This window comes from Nyctereutes procyonoides, unplaced genomic scaffold, assembly GCF_905146905.1.
Source record: "Nyctereutes procyonoides isolate TBG_1078 unplaced genomic scaffold, NYPRO_anot_genome, whole genome shotgun sequence".
NCBI lineage: Eukaryota > Metazoa > Chordata > Mammalia > Carnivora > Canidae > Nyctereutes > Nyctereutes procyonoides.
In genome coordinates, this window is record NW_026575049.1 from 9849695 (window position 1) to 9877532 (window position 27838).

The 27838-nt window shown below is 42.5% G+C and overlaps 1 long non-coding RNA gene across 3 annotated transcripts in view; it reads right to left on the reverse strand.

Moving 5' to 3' along the window:
• Nucleotides 1-27838, reverse strand: part of LOC129512221 (uncharacterized) — a 78104-nt gene that overhangs the window by 47672 nt on the left and 2594 nt on the right. For all 3 annotated transcript variants that reach the window (XR_008664972.1, XR_008664971.1, XR_008664970.1), the window contains exon 2: nucleotides 278-425. This is a non-coding gene — a long non-coding RNA (uncharacterized LOC129512221). The remainder of the gene's footprint in view (nucleotides 1-277; nucleotides 426-27838) is intronic.

Sequence of the window (27838 nt, forward strand, 5' to 3'; positions counted from 1 at the left end):
ACGCCAGGAGCCATTTGGTTTTAGTTAAACAGTAACATCCATTGCATTAAGTGAATTTTGTTAATTGGCATTAGATTGGCTTTTACCTTATATAAATTTGTTTTGGTTTTATTATTGTACAAGGATTGTAAATGTTGGGATTATATTACCTGGTTTATGTTTGTATACATTCGCATAATGTTGTAATAAAAACAAGTTGTCAATACTAACGATATTTAATAAATTCTTTCTTATAAAATTGACCCAGTTTTCCACCCCAAGTTGAGGAAATACTGACCTGTGGAATCACATGCAAACTCCTTAGAACAGCACACAAGGCCCTTTGTGTCTTGTCTCTACCACACTTCAGCCTCATTCCTGCACCTTCCCACTTGACTAGAGCTCCTTGACAGTAGAGATGATCTCTTATTCACATTTGTACCCATCTGTGGAACAATGAACAGATGTTTATAGGACCATCAGTGAAGGAATGAGTGAATGAACATGTGATGGAAGACAAAAGGAAAAGGAAGGCCATTCCCCTGAACTAGTGGCCAACTTCTAACATTATTCTAAATAATAAGGTTCCTTGTTTGACTCCAAGCTAGGACACATTCCAGCCTCTCTTATCTCGTCAGCCCCAAGTTTCTTACTGAGTAAGTCATTTACGGGCTGGGCGAGGGCGAGGGAAGGAGCGAGGGAGGGTAAGGGGGAGGGGTAAGGGGAGGGGTAGAGAGAAAAAGAGATAGAGAGAGAGTCAAAACTAACACTCACAGGACAAGGTCAGATGCAGCCCATATCCCAAGGGAAGGAGTCATCTCACATGGTGTTTTCAACTTGGAAATTCTCAGAGGATCAAAGGGAGCCTGTTCATAGCTGCTAGTCCCAGAGCATATCAACTGTTCCTTTCCCTCCTCCCCTTTTTAGCTTCCAAAAGAAGAATGATTCATTTAAACAGACTTTTATGTGTACTTTATTTTTAGTCCAGGAAGTATTTGCTTTAAATGTTGGTGTACGGAATGTGAGTTCAGATCAGCTGATTGTCAGGAACAGACAAGCGGCTGCAGAAGAGCCTAAGTAACCAGCAACAAAGCTTCGTGGCTCTTCATGACCTCTAGGGTCTCTGTTACTTCCAAAATTCTATTTAGTTCCTATATACTGAGTTGCAGTCAGCTGTACTGGGGCTTCTGCCCTAATGCTATTCTCATAAGGAGGGTTTCGGTGTACCCGGTAGCCACTCTCATTCCCTAAAACAGAAGAACTCTCTTCTTTCCACCGTTCAAGAATTACCTCGTGCACCAGGCACCATGCTAAGCCTGTCTGACACAACAAAATTATAAATTATAAAATAGGTTCTTCTTGTATCTGCATAAAATTTTATATAGAGAGAATCTGGTTGGGACAAAAGAGACTATCAGTCTTGTTTCATTCCCTAGAAATTTGCCTTTGGATACTGCATGTGGGGATGAGGAGACTGAGTCCTCCATGACCTAGAGCAAGTCATTCACCTCTTTTGAACTCAGATTTTTCCTCTGTAAAATGATGATGGAAAAATACCTGCTTTTTTTTTTTTACATGAAGGGCACTGATGAGGACTAAAATGAACACAAGATGGTCTATGTGAAAGCGATCAACTGTATCAAATACCAGCATATGGGGGGGTTATTGTTCTCAGCATACCCTTCCCCCACCCCTCTCATTAGGACATCTTCTATAAATGAAGTGATTAATAAAGAAGGCATTAGCTCCATACTGTTCAATAGTGAATGTCCTCCCTCATTCTACCAGAAAAAGGTACTCAGAGAGAATGGGGCTGGAGCACGGCCCCCTCTGGGCAGGGCCAGGCTACCACCACTCCTGGAAGCTCAGATCCGAGGTACACACAGTGGGCAGAGGGGACACTATGGGAAGGCCTGTTTCTCTTTCGTCTTCTGAGCGGTGTGGATAGATGGAAAACAACCAAATGAGAGCTGTCTAAGCTTGCTGGTGTCCCTTCCCTGAGCACCTGCCCATGGGCAGCAGCTGTTCAAGAGAATGAAACAAGTTCCTGGGGATTTTTTAAATTCTATTTTGTCACTGTACCCAAATAGTAAGACAAAGCCATCCTCTGCCTTCTGGGAGCTGTATGTAAACAATCTCCTCTACATCACAGTGATAACTTGGTTAGTTTGTTAGTTCTGTCCTGCCTACCGGCCCTGGCCCACCCCAGCTTCACAGCTGCCTTCTGGTGTGTCCACCCACATGCACACATGCATATTGGGGAGGAAATGTTACTGCTTCAGTATGGAAATAAAGGCTTTCCCTGTGATGTAAACACCACTTTGTACTCTGGTCCTTACCTTTAGGAAATGCACATTTCCTTTTCAAGGGAAGAGACCAATCCTGTTGGTAATGGAAAGTACTTTCCCATTGCTATCTTGAACCTCATATGCAGGCTATTCCATTCATTCATTCAGTTACTCATTCATTTATAAATCAAGGGTCTACTAGGTACCAGACACTGTTCTAAGTGCTTGAAATAAAGTAGTTAACAAAAGAGAGAGTCCCTTCCTTCATGGAGCTTATATAGGCAGTGAGAGGACACAGTCAATAGAACAAACAAGAACATGTACAGAACAGCTTCAGACAGTGAATGACATAGGGTGACTTGACAGAGAATGGCCATGAAGGGAGGGGAGCGATATCTAGGAAGGCCTCTCTGAGGAAGTGCATTTGAGCTGAGACCCGAAGATAAGGGGATCTGGGACAGAGCATTCCGTGTGAGGGGAAGGAAGCATCAAGTGTGAGGGTGGAGAAGGCCCATCTCGCTTGCTGAGGAGCCAATGTCTGCTTTGCTGACACTCAGAACAGCTGGGTGTCCAGATTCCCAGGCCAGTTTTCTGCTCCCTAAACCATGTCACTAGTGGGTGCCCACAGGCTTAAGAATATAGGCTATCTGCTTCTCTGCTGATTTTTCCCCCTTATTGCTGGCTCTTTCCAGCAAAGAGAGTAGCACAGATGTATGATGGGTTCAGATTACTCCCTTTCCTCAAATACCCCTATTTCTAGCTAGGCCCCCTAAACCTTGGCGGAGATCTCCTTCTATAATGCTGACTGAAGCCAGAATTGGTACACAATTATTCCTAACTCCTCCTCCACCTTCTCCTCTGCTAGAAATTCTGATCTTTAATCTTCAGACACAGTTGTCAGTCTGGGAACTTATAATGGGTTGTAAGAATGCCCATTTGGGGCACCTATGTGGCTCAGTCAGTTGAGTGTCTGACTCTTGGTTCTGGTTCAGGTTATGGTCTCAAGGTCATGAGATCGAGCCCTCTGTAGGGCTGCACGCTCAGTGTAGAGTCTGATTGTCCCTCTCTCCCTGCTCCTCCCCGTGCTCATGCTCACTCTCAAATAAATAAATAAATAAATGCTTAAAAAATAAAAAGAATGCCCATTTAAGAAAGGGCACCTGTGAATAGACCAGTCTCCTGGTTTGTACCACTAAGAAGAATGGGGAGTGGAACAACTCCCTTTATAAATCAATGATGTAGGAGAAAGAGAAGCAGCCCCCAGAGAGGAAAACACTCACTAGATGTTAAGGACTATCTTACTTGCAAGGTAACACCCCATGAGAGCATTTTACACAAGTCTCCCCAGATGCCTAAAAGAAATTGCCTGGTGACTTGGCTCCTCTCCACCCTTTGTCTGTTTATGTGCCCATCAGTCCTAGGAGTATTTGAAATGCATAGCAACCACTTTTCCCCACATAATTAAATTAAAAGGTATAAGGAACCAAAGAAAATATTCTACAACTCATATCAAAGTGGGTATAGCAAGCATACAAGATTTCTAGGCCATTTCAACTCCAGAGTGTCATTCTTCTCATCAACAAGGAATGTCAGAGTTCTTCCTGCCTCCTTGTTTAAAACTTGTCCCTGAATGGATATGATATAGTGTGTGTTTGTGTGTGTGTGTATGCACACACACACACACACAGGAATATTAGCCATCAAAAAGAATGAGATCTTACCATTTACATTGACATGGGGCGGAACTGGAGGGTATTATGCTTAGCGAAATAAGTCAGTCAGGGCACAAAAACAGACACATAGACCAATGGAACAGAATAGAGAATCCAGAAATGGACCCTGAACTTTATGGTCAACTAATATTCGACAAAGGAGGAAAGACGATCCACTGGAAGAAAGACAGTCTCTTCAATAAATGGTGCTGGGAAAATTGGTCATCCACATGCAGAAGAATGAAACTAGACCACTCTCTTGCACCATACACAAAGATAAACTCAAAATGGATGAAAGATTTAAATGTGAGACAAGACTCCATCAAAATCCTAGAGGAGAACACAGGCAACACCCTTTTTGAACTTGGCCACAGTAACTTCTTGCAAGATACATCCACGAAAACAAAAGAAACAAAAGCAAAAATGAACTATTGGGACTTCATCAAGATAAGAAGCTTTTGCACAGCAAAGGATACAGTCAACAAAACTCAAAGACAACCTACAGAATGGGAGAAGATATTTGCAAATAACATATCAGATAAAGGGCTAGTTTCCAAAATCTATAAATAACTTATTAAACTTAACACCAAAGAAACAAACAATCCAATCATGAAATGGGCAAAAGACATGAAGAGAAATCTCACAGAGGAAGACATAGACATGGCCAACATGCACATGAGAAAATGCTCCGCATCACTTGCCATCAGGGAAATACAAATCAAAACCACAATGAGATACCACCTCACACCAGTGAGAATGGGGAAAATTAATAAGGCAGGAAACAACAAATGTTGGAGAGGATGCAGAGAAAAGGGAACCCTCTTACACTGTTGGTGGGAATGTGAACTGGTGCAGCCACTCTGGAAAACTGTGTGGAGGTTCCTCAAAGAATTAAAAATAGACCTGCCCTACGACCCAGCAATTGCACTGTTAGGGATTTACCCCGAAGATTCAGATGCAATGAAACGCCGGGGCACCTGCACCCCGATGTTTCTAGCAGCCATGTCCACAATAGCCAAACTGTGGAAGGAGCCTCGGTGCCCATCGAAAGATGAATGGATAAAGAAGCTGTGGTCTATGTATACAATGGAATATTACTCAGCCATTAGAAACAACAAATACCCACCATTTGCTTCAACGTGGATGGAACTGGAGGGTATTATGCTGAGTGAAGTAAGTCAATCGGAGAAGGACAAACAGTGTATGTTCTCACTCATTTGGGGAATATGAATAATAGTGAAGGGGAATATAAGGGAAGGGAGAAGAAATGTGTGGGAGATATCAGAAAGGGACACAGAACATAAAGACTTCTAACTCTGGGAAATGAACTAGGGGTGGTGGAAGGGGAGGAGGGCGGGGGGTGGGGGTGAATAGGTGACGGGCACGGAGGGGGACACTTGACGGGATGAGCACTGGGTGTTATTCTGTATGTTGGTAAATTGAACACCAATAAAAATTAATTTATAAAAAAAAAGAAATAAGTCAGTCAGAGAAAGGCAGTGATATGGTTTCACTCATATGGGGAATATGAGAAACAACACAGAGGATCATAGGGGAAGGAAGGGAAAACTGGGAAGAAATCAGAGAGAGGCAAACCATGAGAGACTTTTTTTTTTTTGAGAGACTCTTAATTACAGGAAACAAACTGAGGGTTGGAAGAGGGGAGGAGGTGGTGAGTGGGGTAACTAGGTGATGGGCATTAAGGAGGGCACATGATGTATTAGACACTGGGTGTTATATGCAACTGGTGAATAGCAGACCTCTACATCTGCAGCTAATGATGTGCTATATGTTGGCTAATTGAATTTAAATCAATAGAAACAACTTGTCCCTGAAGTCCACCCAAGGGGCTGACTTCAATCTCCAAGTTCTGTGTTGTGCTCCTCTTCGTGAGGATGTGTTGATCACCCCTGCCTCAGGACAGGGCTAATTTTGGCACACGTCATTCACTGATTTGTACTTATTAAGCATTTACTATGAGCCTGCGGTGTGGAAGGCTTGGAGGCTACCAGCCTCTTCCCCATTGTGGATTAGTAAACATGGCTTCTGCCCACAGGAAGCTTGAAGTTCACTAAGGGGCATAGACAAATAGGCAAGAGTGACATGGGGCGACGAGTACTCTGGAGGAATAAAACAGGAGGTATGGGGACCACAGAGGAGAGAAGGGAGGGATGCTAGTGTTTTGAAGAGGGGCAGAGAAATCTCTGCTTTGGTCAGTCTCTTCTTCTAGGTACTTTCCATTGCCTTTTCTTCTTCCTACCTGGCTCTGTAGAGCGACAGGCTGCAAGTCATCACTGCCCAACTGGTTGACTCTCAGCCACACAGCTAGCCTGAAGACATCATCTTTTTACCTTTCCTGTCTGGCAAATCCCTTCTCTGCATCATTTTTGCCAAACCAAGCTTCCCTCCTAGCCTCCTCTGGCCACCCCACAACAAATGACCAGTGGTTTCCTGTTCCTAGGAACACGGGACTACTGTCTCAGTGAGACAAGGATTTAGGGTTGTTTTCCCAGGACTTATGATGCCTCATGCTCCTTCTGACATATCTAGGTTAAGGGCTTAGGAGAAGGGTTTTGTGGCTATGGGGAAAATTCTCTCTCTGAAGCTAACAAGCCTGTATGGGAATAAAATCAGCTCCTGAGGCTTCATTAGACCTGATCTCTAACCAGATGATACAGGGTAGAACTAACAATAATAAATCAGCTGTTAAAATGAGGAGATTTGCATGCATTTGCAAGCCCAGGACCTGGTGTACTTGCTAGAATTTTAATAATATAAGCTGTAACCTTTATAGCATTCTTTCTACATATCGCCTATACACTAAATAGAAAAAAGTGCATCAATAAAGTCTATTAGATACTTCGAGGAGAGAGATCTTTCAAGATGAACATTGTAGATTTCTGTGCCAATTACTACAGCTGTTCTCTTATTCCTTGCGATTCTTACCCAGCCCATGTCAAAGGCAATGAACCAGGAGTTCGTACCTTTGCTGTATTCCAGGGACCCTCTTCCTTTTATAGAATCATTATGTTGCTAAGTCACCCATTGGTCACCCATTGGCTTGAGACTAAATATTCATTAGGTTTTGGTGTTATTTCTTTCTCCACACAGACTTTAGGGGCAAACTCCCCCTAACTCAGGCTTCATCCGATAAGCGAACACAATAGAGCCAGTTGAGCAGCAATCCCAGATGAGGTCCTGAGTCATCTTAGATACTAAGGCTCCAGAGGGGCAGGGGTCTGGTCTGGGTGCCTCTTCTTCCAGAGAAGTACTAAGTGCCCTCGGAGAGCTCCTGGCCTCAAAAGTCTCCTGTTGATCTTCTCCCCCGAGCTCAGAATTGTTTATTTTATATGTAATGATTACTAGGGATTTTTTTTGTATTACCCAAATAATATTATGTTCTTTATAGGACAGTAAAAAATAAATCCAAGCCAAAAGTATAAAATTAGAGAAATTCTTAATTCCTACCTTCTTAGATTATAAGCATGCATGTTGACATATATTCTACTGGACTCTTCGGTATGCTTTCCACATGCATTTGTGCGCACAATTTCAATGTCAGTCTATGATAGATGTTGTTTATTTTCCCCCCACTAATTCCTTATTATGGACTCTTTTTTTATATCATTACATGTTGTTCTGTGTCATTTTAATGGATGCATAATAATTCATTCTGAAGAGAGGTTTAATTACACCACTCCATGTGGGATAGAGTTTCCAATTTCGCATGTCTATAATAAACATTTCTCACAGTAAAAATCTTTGCAAGGAGTCTCTAGATATTTATCTTTAGGAAAATTTCTCTGAGTCAAGGCAGCTTGGATGTTTTAGCCCATTTTGGCTGCTGTAACAAATACCACAGTCTGGGTGGCTTATAAACAACAAATTTATTTCTCATAGTTCAAGATCAGAGTACCAGCGTGGCTGAGTTCTGGTGAAAACACTTTTCTGGGTTGCAGCCTATCTACTTCTCATGGCATACTCACATGGTAGAGGGCAGAGAGCAGTAACTCTTGTGACTCTAACAAGGGCCCTGATCCCATTCATGAGGGCTCTGCTCTCATGACCTCATCTAATTACTTCCCCAAGACCTCTACCTCCTAATATCCTCACACTGTGGAGTAGGGTTTGAACATATGAATTCTGGGGTGACTCAAACTCCCAGTCCCTACCCTGAGTAATCTATGACAAGAGACAGATTCATAGCATCAGAGATTCTCTTCAAGAAGAAACTTAGTGATGCTTTTTTTTTTTTTGCTGAAATGTGAAATGATGATGATGGTGATGATGATATGACCTAATTCAAATTTTCCTTCCTTTCTCAGCTACGCCTGTCAACTTATTAATGCTTGAACAGCTTCAGGGTTAGGTATTCACTATATTTATAAAGCTCCTTATGATGCACAGAGTCTCACCTACAGTATCTTATTTTAGTCTCAGAATAACCTATAGAATAGAACAGATATTTTGATTACCTTTTTTTTTTTTTTTCAGATGAGAAGGCTGAGCTTAGAAAGGATGAGTGACTCCTCTAGTTTCTGCCGCTGGTACATGGTGGAGTCTTGGTTTCTGAATCCAGATATGTGGAGGGTGGGGTGTAGGTAGAGGTGGGGGCAGAGGTCTTTTTGCAAAACCCTGCTGCCTGTCAGGTATGTCACGCTGAGTCCAAGTCCTCCATCTTGCATCATTGCTCTCTCCATTGTTCCATTTCTTCCCTGGTGGCTAGATGAAGGAAATCTATCCTTCCATTCATCAGCTGGCCCTCCCTGGATGCCTTTGAGGAGGTGAGTTTTGAACTGGGGGAGAGGGAGTATGAGTGGAGGCCAGGGTAGTTAGAGCAGGAAGAAATGGCCCTGGGGCAGGGGCGGGGAGGGCTAGCTTAGTGTGAGGCCAAGGTGTGCTTAGTGGGAGGGGGGAAATGCCAATGAGAGTGAAGGGTCTCCTGAAATACCCCCCGCCCTGCCCATTGTCCCTGTTTCGTTGGGGCCATGGCTGTCTCTGACTTTGGGCTAGACACGGGTAACTGTGATAAGCGTACTTTCCTTTTATCATATTCCTACCGTTAGAGCATCAAGAAGTGAACACCCAAAGGCCAATCACTACAGAGAAAAGTTACTCTAGATGTATTTGGGGATTTTTTCCCTTTTATTTTTAATGTTTTGCTTGATTTCCCCTCCTTTGAAGTTGCTTCTCTGATGTCGCAGAGAGTGCATCTGCCTGCTGATCTCAGCCAGAAGGCTGTCAGGACACAGAGCACTGGCTCTTAGGGGCACCCTGCAGGGGGCACAGAGCTGCCACCCGGGGGGAATGCAGGCCACTGGGCTCCGAGGCACAGTGGGGAGCACGCCCTCTCGTGGAACTCTGCTCATCGTCTCATCTGCCTGGCAACAGGCTCTCTGTAGCCCTAAACCAATAGCTACTTTCTCTCCGAGAAATGTGTGGGAGGGTATTCTCAGCATATTCGGAGTACAGCTCCTGGCTGCTTTCAGTGTCCACCAAGACAATAACCACCAAGGACTGATCATCTCAAATCAGTGTGCAATTCAAAAGGTTGTTTTTTGAGAATCAGATGACCTGAATCGTCTCCCCAGCTTGCATGTTGGGCAGTTATTTTCATATTTTTATGCAAAGCCTTACAAAATATGGTTTTGCAGTTAGATTTTTTTTTAAACCACCTCTCCCACCTGGGTAGGATTTAAGCAAAGCTCAGGCAGTTTGGGGCTATTTTTAGTCCTGCTTAATTATTAGGCCATGCTAATTCCAAGTTTAGCAGCTTATTTGAAGGAGACATGACAGCTGGCTGTCAGGGCAGCCTCTGGTCAAAGCCAACATCTTTATGACAAAACGGTGCTCTCCCCACTTCCAGGGAGAGCGCAGGGGTGGTGCTTTCTGTGAAAACTAGTGTCAGCTTTGCCAGCCTGGAGCCAGTGAGTGGAGGGGAAACTGCTGATTCAAGGCCCGCAGACATGGCTGATCTCACTGCAGTGAAAATAGGTCACTAATAACACAAGGCAATAAGCCAGAAAACCTCAGCCAGGAGCTTTGAACCGTCCACTGGTGGCAAGATCCATTTTACTGGAACTCCAGAAAGCAAGCAATCTGCTTGAATTTGTTTAGAGCCACCATAGGATTACAAAACTCACATGCTCTGATTGTGACCTCGTTCCCTCTTCCTTTATTTTCCGAAGCATTCAAGTTGCTTATTTTATTGTTTCAATTTACCCTGTGTCTATTCCCATGCTCTGAAATAACTCTGAAGCTCCTGGTTGGTCAGTTGGTCGGTTGGTTGGTTGGCTGGTTGGTTGATAGTTTCTTTAAAACACATTTTTAAAGTGAAATTTAAATTAAAAAAAAAAATCTTCCCCACCCTCAAGTGGCAGCGAGCGGAATGGAGACAAGGATGACATCACCCCCTCTGATTCCTTGTCTGTCGACACTGAAATGATTCTGGCCTGTCCAGTCCGTGCCACACTGATCTTCATGAAGCTCTCCATCCCTGTGATTCTAGCTAGAAGGGTCTGGGGTTGCCATTTCATGATAACTTAGCATTTACTTCATTTTGGAGGAGTATCCTTCTGGACTGGTGTTTTCTAGGATCGGCAGGAGTTTGCTAAGAAGGGGAGTTGTGGAGAGGAAGGCTGGGAAAGGCTAATGGATCCTCCACCATGGCCTGGTATGACTCAATCTCATACCAGACTTTCCCAAACAAAAAATGAGCTTTGGCATCATCTGCAGGGTCTGCTGACACCCAGATGGCTGGGCCCCGTCCCCTGAATTCTGATTCAGTGGATCTGGAAAAGGGGCCCACGGTTGTGTAGAGGCTGCTTTTAGTCACACAGGCTTGAGTGATGGGATGTAGAAGAGGCCCACAGCGCCCCCCTGGCTGGATACAGACAGGCCTGTCAGGGGACCCACCTCCAAATATCCAGAGGCCCTAACTGACCAATGGGCTTCTTACAACCAGGTACAGTTACCAAAAAAGGGAAGATTCCATATGTTCTCATACCTCCTCACCTTCCCCTTGAAATATAGCCCCTACCCACTGGCTCCCTCCAGGTCCTACCAGCAGCTGCCTTGGAGTTTATTCAGTCAACGTCGATCTCCTTTGTTCTGTCTTGAGTAAATTTTTCACCTCCCACACCACTGGCTTCCATCTGATCATTACCCATATTTGGGGACCCCCGTCTGATCGGGAGAGACACCACATTTAGACACCACGGGTTGTGCTTTTCTAGGCAGTTCCCAGGTGACATTTCAAGAAGCACCGGCTTCTGTAGGTCAACTATGGCCTCAACACTGCCTGCATGGAGCAACTTCCATGTCCTAGAGCTTCTTCCACTAGGCTGTGAGCAGTGCGGGGACCATGCCTCATTCATTTTCGAATCACCAGACTCCAGCCTCATGTCTGGCACAAAGTACTCATTAAACGGTTGTTGAATTAATTAATGACTGAATCCTATCAGCTGATCCTAAAACAGAAGCAGGTTTTCTAAAGGCCTGGGATCACCTTAAATGGGTTGCATTGACTGTAAATTTTCCTGAAATGTATATTAAAAACACAATCGAGTAAGGAGAAATTAGGGCGTACGTTCTTCCCAGGTCTGCCCAGGTCAAACAAGAAGAGCTGGGTTTTAGGAAGACACTGAGCAAAGATGGGCCCATCACACTTGATAAGGTGTTTTACCCATAACTTGCGGTAAGGGGCAGCTCCCCTATGGAGCTCCCCTCCTCCCATGTACTGAATCTCATGGGGCAGGATATGAAATGGTTCTTATATCAGAGAAGAGTTTTTAGTATGTTTTGTGTCTCAGGGACTCTTGTCTATGTCGGGAACGAATGTGTAACCCCTGGAGATCAGCTCCTGGGACTTCTTGAATCTGTGTGCTCATTCATTTAGATGAGAACCAAAGGGAAAATGGAGTTTGAGTCTGGTTTGGTCATAGCCCCCCATCCCCGCCCCCATGACCTTACTCTAGTTGCCTCAACTTGTTCTCTCCTCGCACCCTACCTCACATGTTGCTTCCTATCAACACCACTGTGCTGGGAATTTTCTGGCATAGACCATGTTGCCCTTCTGCTTCCACCCTCTAATGAGCCCCAGTCTGGGTAATTCAGACTTATCATTTATGGCTTCCCCTAACAGCTACCTCTTCCAGAAAGTCTCTTTTGGTGTATCTCCTCTGCATTCTCATAATACCCTGTGAATTCCTCCATCACGCATTCAATTATCTTTTGAGTTCCTGTTATGTGCTCATCATTAAAGACACAAAAGGGGACATGGCATGGCTCTTGTCCCTAATTTGCTCATTAAGGGTGTACAGATATGTGAACAAGTCCCTATAATACAAAATGCCAAGTCCTAGGATATGAGCGCTATGGATGTACATAGAAAAGGCACCAAACCCTGATATGACGCACTAAGGAGAGTTTTCCAGATGAAGTAATACCTTGTCAAGATCTAAAGAGCTGAATAGAATTGAGCCAAACAAAGATATGGGAGAAGAACATTATCAGGGAGAGAGAAGAAAAGCGTTTGCAAAGGTCATTGTCTGCTGATGTGATTAGCTGTAGACCATAAACTTTGGAGGCGGAGGCTATGTTTTGTTCAATAGTCCAATCCCAACTCAAAGCACAGGACTTGGTACATAATAGACATCTAAGAAAATGTTTCTTGAAGAATGAGTGAGTGAATGAATGACTTAACCTCTGATGAGATGTCACAGAAAGTGAGGATTCTTAGAAAGCAAACATTTGCTGGCTTGATGGTTCTCTAGTCTAGTCTTGTATGTTCCTGCCTGTGTGCTTATCAATAGGTTAGCAGACATTATTAAAATTGCATGGGGTCTATGTGCAGGTGCAGTTCATGTCCTGAGGATGATTGTTGATATGGTTTCCACATAGCAGCAAAATGCTCCGACCCAGTGCTTTGAAAGCAAATGTGTAATTTCTGTAAAGAAGATTAATGCAAACAAGGTTAGAGCTGATTATGTATTTTAACACTGCCTGAAATCTAGAGAAATCAAAATGTGTTTTCAGAGACAGGTCTCTTTAGTTTACCATAACTGGACAGAAACTGATTTTTATTGTGGTTGGCACCGTCAGCTACCTCTCAGGGTGTAATTCTGCTGTTAATGGAACGGTGAGGTGTGTCTCTGGGCCCACACACCTGCTCAACTCACTGTCGGTGAGCTCTGGATTTCGGAATCACCTTGGGAAAATGGAAAATGATTAATTCAAAGCAAAAAGGTGATTTACATTTTCTGAATGAATAATAGTGATTGAAGTGCTAACTGCTTCAAAATTTGCAGAGGAGTTCATGAAAGAGGCAGAGAGCACCCTTGTGTTCTCAGAAGTCATTTAAATGACAGAAGCGCCCCTTTGAAGAGTGGGAAAGGCAAAAAAAAAAGGCAAAAAGCAGTGAGTGGGAGAATTTGATCAACTTGGAGAGTCCTTGTGCTACTTCTCTGTGCTGTGATTGCACGGACTGACACTGGGATACAAACAGATGCTCAGCAAAGGCTCGTGGCTAACCATGGCTCCCCGGTGGTTCTTCACAACTCTGGGTGCACATTTGCAGGGTTTCAAAAAATACTGATGCTAGTGTTTCATACGAAGAGTTCGATTTAATTGATGTGGGATAGAACCCAGCAGTAGTATTTTTGTTTTTTTTAATTCCCCAGGTAATTGTATTTGAAAGCTAGGACTGGGACTAACTGGTCATAGTAGGTTGGGAGAGCCTCATGCCAGCAAGGGAGTGGCTCCTTGATTGCGAGTCATGCCCCTCCACGATCCCTCTGTAGGCACACTGGCATGGAAGACAGAGAAAGCAAAGAGGAGTAATTAAGAGTTTAATAAACCCCAGGCTGGAGAGGCTTTAGAAAAAACAGGTTATGTACCCTTTGGTTGGTATTGCTACCCTTGGAATCAAAAGAAGAATATGGAAAATGAAGAGTTAGCTAACCATTTGTAAATAATGGAACAGTAGGTTTCTGGCAAGATATTCCCAGGAGGTCTTGAAAGATGTCAGGCAAGAAACTCACTGATCAGGTGAAGGCACCTCTAAAGTGAAAGTTTATGGGAATCAAAGGTAAGTACTGAGGGTGGGGGCAGAGCTAGAGACCAAGAGATCAATGGCTCTAACTTTATCTGAAAAGAGAGAGAGAGAGAGAGAGAGACCCCTCTTGTGACTCCCAGGAGAAAACAGAAAAGAATTCTGGGGATAATACTCATAGCAATAAAATTTTTAAGATTTTGGAGAACTGAACGTAATTTTAAATTTTATTATTTTAAGTATCATCAAAAGTTTCAGGGTAGGACTTCTAAGTGGAACACTCATCAGAGTTCTGCTCCCTAGTTAAAGATTTCCACAGGTGTAAAGCTTTCCAACTTTCAAATATTCCATTCAAAGCTCTGTCAGTCTTTCAGACTCTTGGGGGGAAAAGTGTCTTCACGGAGGACATTCCAGTACTCATTTTAATGATATACTATTAAACAATTGTGATTTCTACCACTCTCAATGCCAAATTCAAATTCACCTATAGAAAACTCTGGTCTAGGGATCCCTGGGTGGCGCAGCGGTTTGGCGCCTGCCTTTGGCCCAGGGCGCGATCCTGGAGACCCGGGATTGAATCCCACGTTGGGTTCCCGGTGCATGGAGCCTGCTTCTCCCTCTGCCTATGTCTCTGCCTCTCTCTCTCTCTCTCTCTCTGTGTGACTATCATAAATAAAGAAAAAAAAAAGAAAACTCTGATCTAGTCCAACAGGACTGGGTCTCTTTCCTTGGCCATCAGCTATTCTGAGTTCCCTTGGTCCCTCCCTGCTGGAGTAATTAGATTTAGCAGAGCCCCAGTGGTGAGAATCACCAGTGGGCAGTGACCCCAACTTGGAAAGCCCTAGCCTTTCTGGCATAAAGAATACCGCATCTCTCTAGAGCCTGGGGATCTCCTAGGACTCTGATGCCTTCAAAAGATGTGGCATCTTGTGGGTGAAACTGCAAGAGAACATCAGCCCTAAAAACAGTCAACCAAGACTACCACCCCCATTGCTCTGTCAGATATTGCTTGGCCTTGGTGTGCCCAGAGGTGAGAGGATTTTGTTGACCATCCCCGTACCTCACATGCACACTTCCTAGAACCTGTATCTCACTGCCTAACGTCAAGCCAAAAGTTGTGATTTGCTAACAGGATATTGGATCTCACATGGTCCAAGCTTCTGGAGCAAAATTCATCCCTGTTCCCAGCCTCTTCCTGCTGTAGCCCAGCTCTGAAGCCCTCCATAGAGGTGTGTGTCTAAGGGATTTAAAACCAGGTTGTGAACAACTAATATGTAAGAACCTGGTTGAAACAGGTCACTAAGGCCTTGAGCATCTGTTTACAGTTTTTCCTTACCAGTTTACAAAAGGTTTGACAAGATAGAGGACCCTGGCTTCTCTTTTTCCATGGATGCCTCTTCTGGCCCTTTTTCTTTTTAGCTCTGGCCTGATATGCCTGGGTCAGGTCAGAGAAAGGGTTTGTCCTAATGGATGGTTATCCTCAAATCTCCTATAATATCCCCTAAGCCTATGGGTCTTTGATTCTCTAAGATTTGTGGGAAATGGCCAATGGAAGCTAGGAAAGATCTATTTTGGATATGCCCCTCCCTTGTTCCGATGCTATACATCTAGTGGAACTTGTATTTGAAAATGAAGAACGTCAACCCTGAGCCTTCCAGGCAATTCTGAATTTTGAGGATCAGAATTCCTGTGCCTCTGAGGCCTTGTAAAATACAGTTTTATTATCTAAAGAAATTAGTACCTCCACATATTTCATATCAACAATCATTCTTTCTATCAGCTACTGGAAAGTACCAGGAGGGCCCAAGATGTCTTGTTCACATTGCTGAAAACTGAGAGAACCCACCACGCAGCAAAATTGTCTTCTTGTCCTTGGTGGCAACTGGGTCTGATACGATTTGCTCCTAAAAACTGGCTCTAAAAAAGGTCTCTGGAAAGCAGTGTTGGGCTTTCCAAACCTAGGTTTTGGGTTTGGGTCTCTTTTGGTGTCTATTTAGAAAGCAGTAGTCTATCCAAATCTAAGTTTTATCTGAAAATTTTTTAATGATTTTATTTATTTATTCATGAGACACACACACACACACACACAGAGAGAGAGAGAGAGAGAGAGAGAGAGAGAGAGGGAGAAGCAGGCTCCATGCAGGGAGCCCGACGTGGACTCGATACCGGGTCTCCAGGATCACATCCTGGACTGAAGGCGGCGCTAAACCACTGAGCCACTGGGGCTGCCCTTTATCTGAATTTTTATTCTTCGCAATGCACATGCTATGAGGCTTAAAGATAGTAGCTCCAATCTCTTAAATGGTTATTCACAGAAAGAATAATTCACATAGACTTTCCCTAAATGGTCAGGACTTTCACGTGTCTACTCTAGGTTGCTCTCAGCCCATAAACAGAGAACACCACACTTAGAAGTTCAGTTGACTTGACCTTGAACATCCTTCTTAGACTTATCTGCATCTCCTCAGGTACAAAACTGGAACTCTCCACCTTTGAGGGATCTGTTTGGGACACTCTTGAGAGAGGAAATGGGACAAGCCAGTGCTTGAATATTTTCTGTTCGTGTAGCTTTCTGCACATGGTGCATACTCAAGGCTTGATACCCATACTAACTGCCCAAATATGCTGCCTATACGCCTGGACACGCACAGTAAGCATGCCGGAGCTGGCCCTATGCACCCATCTCCCTCTTGCAAACCTCTTGGGTTTGCCCTGTACTTCTTCAACTCCCACCACCCACTCCCACTTCCTCCCTGCCTCTCACACGTACAAGTGCTGGGAGGCTTCCACACTGTGGCCACAGGGAAGCCAGATGATGGTGCAGGTTCTGGCTCTCGAGTATCATTAAAGACTCTCTAACTAGCAACACTGAGCTCCCAATCTCTCCTCTCTTGGCAGCCTCTTCTGCTGGGCCTTTTCAGATCCCGGAGAGGGAGGGCTAGAGGTTTTCTCTAGCAAGAACCTGCTCCTGGAAGGCTGGAAACAATGCAAATCCTTGGCCAATTTACCATTTTCTTTTTATTTAAGATTTTATTTATTTATTCATGAGAGGCAGAGAGAGAAGCAGGCTCCATGCAGGGAGATGTCATGGGACTCGATCCTGGGACTCCAGGATCATGCCCTGGGCTGAAGGCGGTGCTAAACCGTTGAGCCACCATTTTCCAACCTTCTCCAAGAGGCCTAACCCTGGAATACTGAAGAGGGGTTCTCTTTCAACTATAGATTTTTGTTGGTTCCCTTCCTTTCCACAGCAATTGAATGTTAATGGGATGGTCTTTTACTTTCTTCAGGTCCTGTCTTCCTCCCATGCCCACATTTCAATGTTAGCAGTGGGATCCTTAAAGCCTTGCCAGAGCCATTGCACTGCATGCTCCAAAATGTGTAGATCTGGTGTAGGGGGAGCCATCAGCACCCCAGTGGGGCCTTGGAGTTCTTGTATGTTCTGGTCCTTCTTTTCCTAGTTTCATTAATTGAAAGAAATGTGCAGCTATCTCTATCAGCCAGTTTCTGCTGCAACTTGCTCTTCAGAAACTACTAAAGGCCTGCCTTATATATTTTTTGCTGTCTTTCTACTCTTTTTTTAAAAAAAGAATTTTATTTATTTGTTCATGAGACACACACACAGAGAGGCAGAGAGATACAGGCAGAGGAAGAAGGAAGAAACAGGCTCCCTTCTGGGGAGCCCGATGCTGGACTTGATCCCAGGACCCAGGATCATGACCTGAGCCAAAGGTAGACACTCAACCACTGAGCCACCCAGGTGCCCCTTTTCTGCTGCCTTCTAAAACAAAGTTTATACATTCAACTTATGAGCAGAGGATATTCTTTTTCCTCAATATCTGGTTAGGAAACTGACCTGCACGGCCTATAGCTGCTCTCCCAGAGGCTGCCTGGAGAGTTTTCCCCATTCTGCCCCTGAGCAGAGGCAGGGTTTGCCTTGAGGCATAAGTGACCTCAAACAGGCACTCAAGGCTTTCTACCAGTTGCCTCCTCCCCACCCCACCTGGCTCCTGCCCTTTTTCATTCTTACATCATGTTAGAGGTGTGTTCCTGCCACCTTTGGAAATTGTCCTCCCAACCCTCTCCAAACCCTCCCCTTGACCTCACTCTACCCCTACACCAGGTGCCAGAGCAGTGCTTCCTGAAATAGTTTCAGTTTGTACTAAGTAACAAGTAGCTTTAGCAAATGAGTGACCTGCATCTCTAATTGATGGTTTTCAGGAAATTTTGCATACAGTAAACATGTAAATATGCAGCTTGATGAATTTTCAAAAGCTGAATATTCCTGCATAACCAGCACACAGATCAAAGAGCATAATGGTATCGGAAGCGCAGAGCACCACTCATGTTCTTTTCTAGTCTCTCCAGACTCACTAGCGTAATGGATTAGTTTTACCTGTTGGGTCTACATAGGTGTGGAAATGCTAAGTCACGGGTATGTGTTTACTATATGCTACTCAACAGTTTTTCAACACGTGTGAGAATTCTTTCCTTCCCAATCTTGCCACATTTGGCATTTTCTGTATGCTTATTTTAGCCATAGTGGTGGGGGTGTGGTGGTATCTCATTGTGGTTTTAACTTGCATTTCACCTCGCCTGGCTTTGTGGCAGCGTCAGGTATGAAGTTCAGGCATTTAATGAAAGAAGCCACCATAGACATGTGCCTGTTCTAACTTTCCAGAGATGCAATCTTTTACCCCCCACTTTAGAAACAATTTGTTTTTAGAGGTGAGCTTGAAAATCCAGAGTCCTTCAGGCAGCTACATCCTGAGGAAATATGTTATTGTTAACAGACACATTCCAGGGATTCCTGGGTGGCACAGCGGTTTGGCGCTGCCTTTGGCCCAGGGCGCGATCCTGGAGACCCGGGATCGAATCCCACGTCGGGCTCCGAGTGCATGGAGCCTGCTTCTCCCTCTGCCTGTGTCTCTGCCTCTCTCTCTCTCTCTCTGTGACTATCATAAAAAAAACAAAAACAAACAAACAAAAAAAAACAGACACATTCCAAAGTATTGTGCAAGTGACACTGGCTGGTACAACACTCCCCTGTTCATTCACCTTCAATCAATCATGGAGTCCTATGTACATCAGGCACTGTTCTAGGTATTGAGAGAAATTAAAGAACAAAAGAACCAAACTTCTTAGGAAGTTCCTATTCTAGGATGGGGAGGTAGACGACAAACAAAAAGTAAAATGTCTCATTGGGATGGCCTCACCAAGTTGACATTTGAGCAAAGGGCTCATACTAACTCCAAAACAAGCAATATAGGTCCTGGGGGGAAAAAAACCTTTCAGGGAGATCAACACATGCAAATGCTTCAAAGTGGGAGCAATATTTAAGGAATAGCAAAGAGGCTGCTGGGAACAAGATGAACAAGAGATAGTGGGGTGCAGAGAAGGAGAATGTTGTGTTGGGCCTTGGGGATATTTCTCAGGACTTTGGTTTTCCCTCAGCTCTGAATGAAATGTCCTCAACTCTCTTCTGGCCCCACCTCTATGAAGCCTCCCAGTATCACATCTTCCTCTCAACTATGACCATTTGGCTTTCCCCCCACAACCTGGGATGAATCAGGTTACTACCCCTTCCCTCTCACATCTTTCCCAGCAATTTAGAGGTTATGTGGCTGATGTAAAAGGAAGGAGAGAGGCCAGATGGAATTCAAAGACATTTATTTTTCTGCGATACAGTGAACACTAGGGTTCAAACATTCCTGAGGGAATCCACAAGCTATAATCCCATCTAGACCTCAGCAGCATGAGTACTGACAGGCATAGTAACAGTTAAAATCGAAAGCCTGTGGGATCTATATTTCCCACCTGTATTATAAAAAAACCAAACCCCACTTTCAAAGTCCCTCATCCTGACCAAGTATCTCATGGGATAACTAACAGGGAATCCAATATGTATAGGCAAACATGGCTGTGACTCTTCTGAAAGGAAATAGGAAAGTAGGGGTCTTCGTATCAGAACAGATTGAGCAGGAGAGAAAAATCTAGAAAAATAAAGTAATAGTAAATGATAAAGGGAGAAATAATTAATAAGTGGTGTTGGAAAAACTTACCTAACCATTAGGGAAACAGTAGACTCTTTGCTCTATAGCTAATAGTAAAATTAATTTCCACAAAAATACTAGAAGAAAAAAAAATTTTTTACAACATGGATAATGGGGAAAGACTTTTTGTATCATCCAAAAAATAACCCATCATAAATATCTGACACTGGGTCAAACACAATTCTAGTGCTTTACCCGTATTAAGTAATTTAATCCCCACAACTTTATAGGTTCTTATATTCAAATACCTCTCCCATTTTCTGGAGATAAAATTCTAAGTAATTTTCCTAGGGTCCCCACAAGCGATGGTGCCAGGATTCAAAGCAAACAAATATGACTTCAGGATTCATATTCTAGATTACTTAACTGCAAAGGAAAATATTGAGAGATTTCAATACATGAATTGAATACTGTATGGAAAAAAGTAGAGTAAAAGACAAATGGTAATGGGGAAAAATCATGCTACATATGTAGCATATAAAGTATTAATATCCTTTATAGAATATTTTCTCAAATGTTATTGCCCAGAACACTCACATCCTGAACGATGCTAGAGGGTGCTCTTTGGGGGGGGGGGGGGAGAAAGAAAGAAAAGAAACAAAGGAAGAAAAGAAATAAAGCAAAAAAGGTTTGATGGTCAATTAAGCTTAGGAAATGATGTGTTAAATCTGACCATGGAAATGTTTTCCTCCCTTCAACACACCTATTAATATCTCAAAGTGTAATAAAGTTCCCTGAAAGACAGTCTAGAAAATGTCACTTAAGTGTAATGAGTTCCTGCAATCAGGAAAGAAACGATTAATACCTCAGTAGAAAAATGAGCACAAGAGAACAGACAATGCAAAAAAGAAAAGACAGTACCAATAGTTATTAGCATATGAATACATAATCAACCTTGTTAAGAATAAACAAAACAAACGGGGCATAGGGAAGATGGCAGTATAGGAGGACCCTAAAATCACCTTGTCCTATGGATGCAATTTATATAATACCCACATCAGTGTAAATAATCCAGAAAACAACCCAAACACACTCAGAACAGATTCTCCATGGCAAAATGTAGAGAAGAGGCCACATCAAAGAGGGTAGGAAGAATGGAGATTCAGTTGAAAGCTAAACGGATCTGTGGGACTGTCTGCTGGAGAGAGGAATGCTGGGGTGGGGGGGTGGAGAAGGGAGAGGAGCAGACCCCAGGCACAGGGAACCTGCATGGGGAAAATGAATCCCCCTAACATGTGGCAATCAAAACCAGAGGGTTGCTTAACTTGAGTTCTTACAATTAGTGTGACTTAACACCTGGAACTTTGAAAATGAGCAGGCTTGGCTCTGGGAGACTAGGGAGGGTGAGAGGAAACTGAGTCTCTGCCCTTACAAAGATGGCACAACAAACAGCCCCATGGAGATACTGCTTAGAAGAAGCAGTTTGAAAACACCTGGGGTGGATGGGAGAGAGATTTGCTTACTAAACTAAGAGCTGGTGCTGGAGGAGCAGGGATCCTTGGAAGACCTAAGAACAAAGGAGCTGGAGGGTGCCATTTCCCTCTCAAGCCTAGATATACAGACACTTGTGGGAACCAGTTTAGCACAAACCCTCTCCACCTAGAGCATGCCCTGCCCCTGTGTTCTCCTGCAGACTGGCCCCCTCCATCTCAGCCTCAGCAGTTTTCCTGGGTGACTGCAGAACTTCTCCCACAACAGACCAGCATGAATCTTGCTGGCATCACATACCCTGCCCCCAGCTTTTTCCTTCCAAATGCCCTTGGCAGGAATCTATCCAAAGTGGTGCTACAAGCCTGGCAGTGTGTAAGCAGCCTTGACAGGAATCACCACCGACTTGGAGGGGAGAGGGGAAGATAACCACACACACCAGTCCAACTGTGGCCCCAATGATGGCCTGGGGGCAGACATCTGGACTGACCACAGGCCATGCCCACCAATGAAAGCTTCTCAGGCAACAACATGGGGAAAGTGCCTAGCACTGGCAAATGCCTGGTCTGATTTAATTCAAGCCCAAGACAGCCCCATCCTGGCCCACTGACACAGGGACCAAATTCTGCCCACAATAGGCAAAGAGCCACTGTAGACAATTAGACTGAAGGCAAACACAGCTCAGCTGTATGCATACTACATGCAGTAGAGTACATGCAACACACATAGGAGACACCCCTGAAGTGCCAGGTTCTGACGAACAGGGGACATTGTGCTGCAAGGCGCTACAGGACCTCTTCTTCAAAAGGCCACGCACTACTTCCAAGAGCAGGAGATGTAGCTGACTTTCCTAACACATAGAAACAGACAGAGGGCAGCCCGGGTAGCTCAGTGATTTAGTGCCACTTTCAGCCTAGGGTGTGATCCTGGGGGCCTGGGAATCAAGTCCCAAGTTGGACTCCCTGCATGGAGCCAGCTTCTCCCTCTGCCTGTGTCTCTGCCTCTCTCTCTCTCTCTCTCTCTCTCTCTCTCTGTGTGTGTGTCACATAAATAAATAAAAAATCTTAAAAAAGAAAAAAGAAAGAGACAGAGTGAGACAAAGTGGAATATGTCCCAAATGAAAGAATAGGACAAAAATCACAAGAGTGTTTAAATGAAGATAAGTAATATGCTCAATAGAGAATTTAGAGTAATAGTCGTAAAGACACTGTCACTGGACTTGAAGAAAGAGTGGAGACTGTCAGTGAGATCCTCAACAAAGAGGAGAGAAACATGAAAGACATGAAAAAAACATAAAAAACGAACCAATTAGAGATGAAGAACTCAATAACCTAAATTTAAACTACACTAGAGGGAATCAAGACTAGACTAAAAGAGGCAGAAGAATGGATCAGCAACCTGGTAGAAAATAATCAAGCTGAAGAGGTGAGAGAAAAAATAATAAAAAATGAAAATAGACTAAAGTTGCTTAGCACCACCATGAAGCATAACAACATTTGCAGTAGAGGGACCCCAGAAAGAGAGGAGATAGAGAAAGGGCAGAAAATTTATTTGAAGGAGTAGTAGCTGAAATTTCCTGAATCTGTGGAAGGAAACAGAAACCTGGATCTAGGAAGCACAGACAGCCCTCAATAAAATAAATTCCAGGAAATCCTCACAAAGACACATAGTAATTAAAAAGACAAAAAAATAGTGATAAAGAGAGAAATTTAAAAGAAGCAAGAGAAGAGGAAATGGTCACATACAAGGGGAATTCCATAAGGCTATCAGATGATTTTTCAGCAGAAACTTTGCAGGCCAGAAGAGAGTGGCATGATACATTCAAAGTGCTGAAAGAAACAACAACAACAACAACAACAACAACAAAAAGACCTGCAACCAATACTCTATCCATTGAGGCTATCATTCAGAGTAAAAGAAGAGATAGTTTTCCAAACAAAAGTTAAAGAGAATTCATGACCACTAGCCAGTCTTATGAAAAATGTTAAAGGGGACTCTGAGTGGAAAGGAAAGACCATAAGCAGGAATAAGAAAAGTAGGGTGCATAAAAGCAGTCAAATTAAGTATATTTAACTACATTTACAAAAATCAGTCAAGGGATTCACAAAATAAAAGAATGCAAAGTATGGTACATAAAACCTGGGAGGTGAGAGGAATAACTACCTGGTGACCATCAACCTAATATAGACTGATCCATGCAGAAGGTGTTATATATAAACTTAATAGTAATCACAAATAAAAACCTGGTAACAGATATGCAAAAAATAAAGAGAAAGGAATCCAAATATATCACTAAAGAAAGCCAGCACACCATGAGAGAAGAGAGCACAAGAAGGAACAGAGAGCAACTACAAAAACAACCATAGAACAAGTAACAAAATGGCACTAACTACATACCTATCAGTCATTACTGAATGTGAATGGACTAAGTGCTTCAATCAAAAGACATAGGGTGACAGAATGGATAAACAAGCAAGACCCATCTATATGCTGTCTACAAGAGACTCATTGCACACCTAAAAACACACGCAGATTGTAAGTGAACAGACCAAAAAAGCATTTATTATGCAAATGTAAGTAAAAAGCTAGAGTAGCAATACTTACATAAACAAAATAGACTTTAAAGCAGACTGTAACAAGAGTTAAAGACAGTACATAATAATAAAGGAAACAATCCAACAAAATATAACAATTGTAAATATTTATGCACCCAGTATTGGAGCACCTGAATACATCAAGCAGCTAATAAAATTGATATGGATAGTAATACAAAAATATAGTAGGAGACTTTAATTCCCCACTTACATTAATGGATAGATCATTCAAACAGAAAGTCAACAAGGAAATAGTGAATTTGAATGACACATTGGACCAGATGGATGTAACCAATATATTCAGAACATTCCCTTCTAGAACAGCAGAATACACATTCTTTTCAAGTGCACATTAAACACTCTCCAGAACAGACCAGATGTTAGGCCACAAATAAGTCTCAACAAATGAAAAATAAAATAGAAGTCATGCCACGCAACTTTTCTGACCACAATGCCATGAAATTAGAAATCAACTACAAGAAAAAAAATCTAGAAAGAACACAAATACATGGAAGTTAAATAACATGATTAGTTGTTTAGTAACAATGAATGGATCAATCAAGAAATCAAAAATTTAAAAATAAATGGAAACAAATGAAAACACAATAGTCAAAAATCTTTGGAATGCAGCAAAAGTTGTTCTGAAAGGGAAGTTTATAGCAATACAGATCTACCTCAAGAAACAAGAAAAATCTCAAATAAACAACCTAACCTTACTCTAAAAGGAGCTCAGAAAAGAAAAACAAAACCCCAAGTGAGCAGAAGGAAGGAAATAATAAAGATTAGAGCAGAAATAAATGACACAGAAACTAAAAAAACAAAACAAAAAAAAAAAACCTCCCCAAAAACCAAAAAAAAAAAAAAATATATATATATATATATATATATATATATATATATATATATATATATATCACTGAAACCAGGGGCTGTTATTTGAAAAGATTAGAAAAACTGATAAAACTTTAGCCAGACTCATTAAAAAAAAAAAAAGACATACCCACACAGAGAGCTCAAATAAACAAAATCAGAAATGAAAGAGAAGTAACAAGTGGCACCACAGAAATACAAAGAATTGTTAGAAAATATTATGAAAAACCATATGCTAACAACCTAGAAGAAATAGATATTCTTAGAAACATATAATCTCCCAAAACTGAATCAGAAAGAAATAGAAAATTTGATCAGACTGATTACCAGCAATGAAATTGAATCAGTAATAAGAAAATTCCCCAAAAATAAAAGTCCAGAACCAGATGGCTCCACAGGTGAATTCTACCAAATATTTAAAGAAGAATATGTATTCTTCTCAAATTAGTCTCAAAAATAGAAGTGGAAGGAAAGCTTCCAGATTCATTCTGTGAGGCTAGCATTACCTTGATACCAAAGACAGATAAAGACATTACAAAAAAAAATATAGAACTACAGACCAATATCTCTGATGAACATAGACGCAAAAATCCTCAACAAAATAGTAGCAAACCAAGCTCAATTAATACCTAAAAAAATTATTTGCCACAGTCTAGTGGGATTTATTTTTGGGATGCAAGTGGGTTTGATATGTGCAAATCAATCAATGTGATACATCACATCACCAAGAGAAAGGATAAAAACCATATGATCATTTCTTTTTTTTTAAATTTAAGACTATATGATCATTTCAATAGATGCAGAAAACCATTTGACAGAATACTACTTCCATTCATGATAAAAAACCCTCAACAAAGTAGGTTTAGAGGGAAGATGCCTCAACATAGTATCTTATTTTTTCACTCTCACCACTTTAATTCAGTATAGTTCTAGAAGTCCTAGCCACAGCAATCAGACAGGAAAAAAAGCCATCCTTACCAAATTGGTAAGGAAGAAATAAAACCTTTACTATTTGCAGATGACATGTTACTATACCTAAAAAACCCTAAATAGTCCACCAAAAAAACTACCAAAACTGATAAATGAATTCAATAAAGTTGCAAGATACAAAATATACAGAAATCCATTGCATTTCTATACATTATTAAGGAAATAGCAGAAAGAGAATTTAAGAAAAAAGTCCCATTTACAATTGCACCAAAAATAATACCTAGGGGGATCCCTGGGTGGCGCAGCGGTTTGGCGCCTGCCTTTGGCCCAGGGCGCTTTCCCGGAGACCCGGGATCGAGTCCCACATCGGGCTCCCGGTGCACGGAGCCTGCTTCTCCCTCTGCCTGTGTCTCTGCGCCTCTCTCTCTCTCTCTCTCTCTCTCTGTGACTATCATAAATAAATAAAAAAAATAAAAAAATAATACCTAGGAATCAATCAAGAAAGTGAAAGACCTGTATTCTGAGAACTACAAAACATTGATGAAAGAAACGGAAGATGAGGGATCCCTGGGTGGCGCAGCGGTTTGGCGCCTGCCTTGGGCCCAGGGCGCGATCCTGGAGACCCGGGATTGAATCCCGCGTCGGGCTCCCGGTGCATGGAGCCTGCTTCTCCCTCTGCCTGTGTCTGTGCCTCTCTCTCTCTCCCTCTGTGACTATCATAAATAAAAAAAAATAATAAAAAAAAAATTAAAAAAAAAAGAAACGGAAGATGAAAAAACAAATGGAAAGATAGTCCATGTTCATGGATTGGGAGAATATTGTTAAAATGTCTACACAACCTAAAGCAATCTATAGATTTAAGGTAATCCCTGTCAAAACACCAATAGCATTTTTCGTAGAACTAGAACAAATAACCTTAAATTTGCATGGAATTGCAAAAGACCCTGGATAGCCAAAGCAATCTCAGGAAAAAAGGGGGGGGGGCACAAAACTGGAGGTATCACAATCGCCGACTTCATGATATACTATACTATATACTGTACGGTCAATTAATCTTTGATGGGGACACCTGGGGGGTCCAGTGGTTGGGCATCTGCCTTTGGCTCAGGTCGTGATCCTGGGACCCTGGGATTGAGTTCCACTTCGGGCTCCCTTCAGGGAGCCTGCTTCTCCCTCTGCCTCTCTCTATGTGTCTCTCATGATTAAATAAAATCTTTTAAAAAATTAATCTTTTATAAAGGAGTCATGAATGAGAAGTGGGGAAGACCATCTCTTCAACAAATGGTGTTGGGAAAACTGGACAGCCAGATGCAGAAGAATGAAACCGGACCACTTTCTTACATCACACACAGAAATAGACTTGCAATGGATTAAGGGCCTAATTGCGAGACCTGAAAAATCCTGATAAAAATCCTAAAGAGGGCACAGGCAGTAATCTCTTTGACATTGGCTGGAGCAACATTTTTCTAGATATGTCTCCTGAGGCAAGGGAAACAAAAGCAAACATAAACTATTCAGACTATGTCAAAATAAAAAGCTTCTGCATAGCAAGGGAAAAAAAATCAATAAAACTAAAAGACAACCTATACTGAATGGGAGAAGATATTTGCAAATGACATATCAGATAAAAGGTTAGTATAAAAAATATATAAAAAACTTCTAGAAGTCAACACACATATACACACAAATCCAATTTTAAAATGGGCAGAAGACATGAACAGACATTTCTCCAAAGGAGACATACTGATGGCCAACAGACGCATGAAGAGAGGCACAACATCACTGATCAGGGAAATGCAAATCAAAACTGCCATGAGATATTACCTCACACCTGTCAGAGTGGCTAAAATCAAACTGACACAAAGCAACAAGTGTTGGCAAGGATGTGGAGGAAAAGGAATCCTCCCACGCTGTTGGTGGGAATGCAAAGTGG